The sequence below is a fragment of the Pseudophryne corroboree genome, unplaced genomic scaffold (genome assembly GCF_028390025.1).
Source record: "Pseudophryne corroboree isolate aPseCor3 unplaced genomic scaffold, aPseCor3.hap2 scaffold_1020, whole genome shotgun sequence".
Lineage (NCBI taxonomy): Eukaryota > Metazoa > Chordata > Amphibia > Anura > Myobatrachidae > Pseudophryne > Pseudophryne corroboree.
In genome coordinates, this window is record NW_026967647.1 from 30062 (window position 1) to 35626 (window position 5565).

The following is a 5565-nucleotide window of genomic DNA, read 5'->3' on the forward strand; positions in this document are numbered from 1 at the left end:
ATCCGGAAGGGTGGTGTGTGTGTGACTGACCTTAGGATGAAACCGGAGCCTCCGCTGCAGTGACCCAGCAACCAGGGCACGGGAGTATATAGCGCCGCTGGGAGTGATGAAGCTGCAGTAAAGATGTCTATTAGACCTAGCCTGCTGCAGCCCTTGTAGATTCTCATAAAACAAGTTCTTCTTTTCTTGTCAAAATTAATAGCTAAGAATAGGCTGCCTGAGGCAGGCCCCTGTTAATTGGCCTGCTACTGAAGGCACCAACTACAAACTGAGCTCCCTGTTCATGGAAGCGGGGTTATAGAGGAGAATGCACTGAGCTTCTTGGGAACAGTCAAAAGCTTTGAGCCGGTTGGTGCCTCAGATCAAGATCCTACTCTACACCCCAATGTGAATCCTTGTGGAGTCCAGTGTACCCCACAGAAGAAATTAATGTGTCACACCCATTGGCAGCAACCTTAGAATAGCTGCTGACGGGCACAATTGAGAAAGGAAGGGGGGGGGACATTTGAATCCAGCACATAGATGCAATTCAAATATGTAATTTGTACCTTCCTATTTTAAAATATAATGGATGAACCTCACCCTGTGAGAACAATCTTCATGATCAAGAGATCTAATATGTAAAATAAGTATGAGTTGGGATAGGGCTGGGGAGGGTGGCTGCTCGGGCAGCCCCTCCCCCGTCAAGTTAAGGAGATTCAACTGAGGAAGCACAAGGGAACTCTCGTCTGGGGACAACAACTGCAGGGAGACCACATCTTTTCAGATGAACATGGGATGGCGGAAGGCTGCCTAATACTGAAGCACCATCAAATATCAAACCATATCCAACAACTAGTAACAGCATTCCTGGGGGAAGGTCTGCAGCAGACGGATTTGCATACGGTGATGTCATCCAAGCAGTGGGCCAAAGTTGGCTGGAACCCTCATCTGCATATAAAAAGAGAAAAGGGGCATGCAGGGCATGGCGGCCTTTTGCAGTGCTTGGATGACCCCTAGTTCGCATTAAACACCCCCACCCTCCTTTGGTGTGGGGCTCATGTTGGCCATGCCCCATCCCCTGAAGCATTCATGCTGATTTCTTGCAGCAGCTGGGCACTGTAACAGCTCCAGAGCTGCTCTGTAAGGCAAGTAAAAGGGTGTGGGCCCTGCAGCACCACCTGTAGTTCGCATTGTGTGTTGGAAGGCACAAAGTAAGCAGACGGGAGGAGAAGTCAGGATAGTACACAAGGGCATCCTTTTCTCTTAGTCCGTAGAGGATGCTGGGGTCACATTAAGAACCATGGGGTATAGACGGGATCCGCAAGAGACATGGGCACTTTAAGACTTTCAAAGGGTGTGAACTGGCTCCTCCCTCTATGCCCCTCCTCCAGACTCCAGTTATAGGAACTGTGCCCAGGGAGACGGACATTTCGAGGAAAGGATTTATTGTTAAACTAAGGTGAGCATCTTACCAGCTCACACCTTAAGCATGCCGCAGAACGTGGCATTCAACAGAACACAAGCCAACGGCATGAACAATTGCAGCAAAAAGCTGACCAGAACCGTAACACAACATGTGTATAACCACAAGTAATAACTGCAGACACAGTATGGACTGGGACGGGTGCCCAGCATCCTCTACGTACTAAGAGAAAAGGATTTACCGGTAGGTATTAAAATCCTATTTTCTCATACGACCTAGAGGATGCTGGGGTCACATTAAGAACCATGGGGTTATACCAAAGCTCTTGAACGGGTGGGAGAGTGCGTACGACTCTGCAGCACCGAATGACCCAACTTGAGGTTATCATCAGCCAAGGTATCAAACTTGTAAAACTTAGCAAAAGTGTTTACTAAATAGCTGCTCGGCAAAGTTGCAATGCCGAGACTCCCCGACCAGCTGCCCAGGATGAACCCACCTTTCTAGTAGAATGGGTCTTCACCTAATTCAGTAACGGCAATCCTGCCGTGGAATGAGCATGCTGAATTTTACCACAGATCCAGCGCATAATGGTCTGCATGGAAGCAGGACACCCAATCATGTTGGGAGCATACAGGACAAACAGAGCCTCTGTTTTCCTAATCTGAACCGTTCTGGTGACATAAATTTTCAAAGTTCTGACCACAGCCAGAGACTTTGACTCAACGAAGGTGTCAGTGGCCAAAGGCACCATGTGGAAAGATGAACCACCTTCGGCAGAAATTGTTGACGTGTCCTCAATTCTGCTCTATCTTCATGAAAGATCAAATAAAGGCTCTTGTGATACTGCATGGTTTGTACTGTTTTCCATGTGCTCCCAGATCTTTCAAGCAAGTAGCATGGTCAAGAAAGTTCTGTTTGAAAAGAAACAAACATTTACTGTCATTGTTATGCAAATAAACTTACATTAAAGCTAACAAGAAAGCACACTCGTTCTGTCTTTAAACTGATAAAAGAAACCCCAATAATATGGGGCATGCAAAAATTGAGATAAAACTCAGTTTTGCTCCTCTCCACGGAAATCTTTAATAAAAGGCGAAATATTTGTTAGTTCTGAAGAGAAACCAGAGCATGACCAAGATTCCACCTGTCGCCTGAGTGCCATGCCAGCAGTTCTCATTCAGCTCAAAGTGAGCACCCAATTTGAATGAAAGAAAGCAGATTTCTCACCAGGCTTCCCCTTGCTATAAACATGGTTTGTACTCTTTTCCATGTGCTCCCAGATCTTTCAAACAATTAGTGTGGTCAAGAAAGTTCTGTTTGAAAAGAAACAAACATTTACTGTCATTTCTATGCAAATGAGCTTACATTAAAGCACACTCGTTCTATCTTTAAACCAATAAAATAAAACCCCAATAAGATGGGGCATGCAAAAATTGAGATAAAACTCAGTTTTGCTCCTCTCCACGGAAATCTTTAGTAAAAGGCGAAAGATTTGTTCGTTCTGAAGAGAAACCACAGCATGACCAAGATTCTACCTGTCGCCTGAGTGCCATGCCAGCAGTCCTCATTCAGCTCAAAGTGAGCACCCAATTTGAAAGAAAGAAAGCAGATTTCTCACCAGGCTTCCCCTTGCTATAAACATGGTTTGTACTCTTTTCCATGTGCTCCCAGATCTTTCAAGCAATTAGTATAGTCAAGAAAGTTCTGTTTGAAAAGAAACAAACATTTACTGTCATTTCTACGCAAATGAGCTTACATTAAAGCACACTCGTTCTATCTTTAAACTGATAAAAGAAACCCCAATAAGACGGGGCATGCAAAAATTGAGATAAAACTCAGTTTTGCTCCTCTCCACGGAAATCTTTAGTAAAAGGCAAAAGATTTGTTCGTTCTGAAGAACTAGCACAAGGGAACTCTCAAAAGAAGAACAAGGCTCTGAAACAAAGAAATCTGACTTTTACCAGAGCTGACCAGAGGAAAACACAAACACAGTCCCCCACTACCACAAATAAAGCAGTCGAGTTTCCCACATTTGGGGAAATCACAGGGGTCAGCATACCCAGAATGCAATGAATGAACCTCACCCTGGGAGAATAATCTTCATGACCATGGTATCTCCTATGCAAAATAAGTATGATTTGGGATAGAGCTGGGGAGGGCCGCTGCTCAGGCACATCTCTGTCAAGTTAAGGAGATTCAACTGAGGCAGCACAAGGGAACTCTCATCTGGGGACAACAACTGCAGGGAGAACACATATTTTCAGATGAACATGGGAGGGCAGAAGGCTGCCTAATACTGAAGCACCCCCAAACAACAAACCAAATGCAACAACTAGTGCAAGCATTCCTGGGGGAAGGCCTGCCGCAGATGGATTTGCATATGGTGATGTCATCCAAGCAGTGGGTCAAAGTTGGCTTCAACCCTCGTCTGCATATGAAAACAGAAAAGGGGCGTGCAGGGCATGGTGGCCTTTTGCGGCGCTTGTCTGACCCCTAGTTTGCATTAAACACCTCCACCCTCCTTCGGTGTGGGGCTCATGTTGGCTATGCCCCAGCCCCTGAAGCATTCAAGCTGATTTTTCTCCCAAACGAAAGACACTAGAATGAAAATTTTAAAGCCTCCTGTTAGTGCTTCATCTACACGTTATAGCCCTGAATTTTCCAATGCCTATCTCTTTGCAAAAGAGAGATATCGGCAAGGAAAAGCTGTATTGTACCTTTGCATTTTTCTCCCAAACGAAGGACACTAGAATGAAAATTTTAAAGCCTCCTATTAGTGCTTCATCTACACGTTATAGCCCTGAATTTTCCAATGCCTATCTCTTTGCAAAAGAGAGATATCGGCAAGGAAAAGCTGTATTGTACCTTTGCATTTTTCTCCCAAACGAAGGACACTAGAATGAAAATTTTAAAGCCTCCTGTTAGTGCTTCATCTATACGTTATAGCCCTGAATTTTCAAATGCCTATCTCTTTGCAAAAGAGAGATATCGGCAAGGAAAAGCTGTATTGTACCTTTGCATTTTTCTCCCAAACGAAAGACACTAGAATGAAAATTTTAAAGCCTCCTGTTAGTGCTTCATCTACACGTTATAGCCCTGAATTTTCCAATGCCTATCTCTTTGCAAAAGAGAGATATCGGCAAGGAAAAGCTGTATTGTACCTTTGCATTTTTCTCCCAAACGAAGGACACTAGAATGAAAATGTAAAAGCCTCCTGTTAGTGCTTCATCTACACGGTATAGCCCTGAATTTTCCAATGCCTAGCTCTTTGCAAAAGAGAGATATTGGCAAGGAAAAGCTGTATTGTACCTTTGCATTTTTCTCCCAAACGAAGGACACTAGAATGAAAATTTTAAAGCCTCCTGTTAGTGCTTCATCTACACGTTATAGCCCTGAATTTTCCAATGCCTATCTCTTTGCAAAAGAGAGATATCGGCAAGGAAAAACTGTATTGTACCTTTGCATTTTTCTCCCAAACGAAAGACACTAGAATGAAAATTTTAAAGCCTCCTGTTAGTGCTTCATCTACACGTTATAGCCCTGAATTTTCCAATGCCTAGCTCTTTGCAAAAGAGAGATATCGGCAAGGAAAAGCTGTATTGTACCTTTGCATTTTTCTCCCAAACGAAGGACACTAGAATGAAAATGTAAAAGCCTCCTGTTAGTGCTTCATCTACACGGTATAGCCCTGAATTTTCCAATGCCTAGCTCTTTGCAAAAGAGAGATATTGGCAAGGAAAAGCTGTATTGTACCTTTGCATTTTTCTCCCAAACGAAGGACACTAGAATGAAAATTTTAAAGCCTCCTGTTAGTGCTTCATCTACACGTTATAGCCCTGAATTTTCCAATGCCTATCTCTTTGCAAAAGAGAGATATCGGCAAGGAAAAACTGTATTGTACCTTTGCATTTTTCTCCCAAACGAAAGACACTAGAATGAAAATTTTAAAGCCTCCTGTTAGTGCTTCATCTACACGTTATAGCCCTGAATTTTCCAATGCCTAGCTCTTTGCAAAAGAGAGATATTGGCAAGGAAAAGCTGTATTGTACCTTTGCATTTTTCTCCCAAACGAAAGACACTAGAATGAAAATTTTAAAGCCTCCTGTTAGTGCTTCATCTACACGTTATAGCCCTGAATTTTCCAATGCCTAGCTCTTTGC

The 5565-nt window shown here is 43.5% G+C and overlaps 4 non-coding genes across 4 annotated transcripts; all 4 read right to left on the reverse strand.

Annotated features, from left to right (window-relative positions):
* Positions 1-2419: 2419 nt before the first annotated feature.
* LOC134987763 (U5 spliceosomal RNA) lies at positions 2420-2535 on the reverse strand. Its single transcript, XR_010193332.1, has one exon. It is a non-coding gene; the product is annotated as a U5 spliceosomal RNA (small nuclear RNA).
* Positions 2536-2810: 275 nt separating this feature from the next.
* On the reverse strand, positions 2811-2926 carry LOC134987759 (U5 spliceosomal RNA). The gene has a single exon (XR_010193328.1). It is a non-coding gene; the product is annotated as a U5 spliceosomal RNA (small nuclear RNA).
* A 274-nt stretch (positions 2927-3200) lies between these two features.
* Positions 3201-3317, reverse strand: LOC134987765 (U5 spliceosomal RNA). Its single transcript, XR_010193334.1, has one exon. It is a non-coding gene; the product is annotated as a U5 spliceosomal RNA (small nuclear RNA).
* A 59-nt stretch (positions 3318-3376) lies between these two features.
* On the reverse strand, positions 3377-3540 carry LOC134987796 (U1 spliceosomal RNA). Its single transcript, XR_010193364.1, has one exon. It is a non-coding gene; the product is annotated as a U1 spliceosomal RNA (small nuclear RNA).
* Between the last annotated feature and the right edge of the window lie 2025 nt (positions 3541-5565).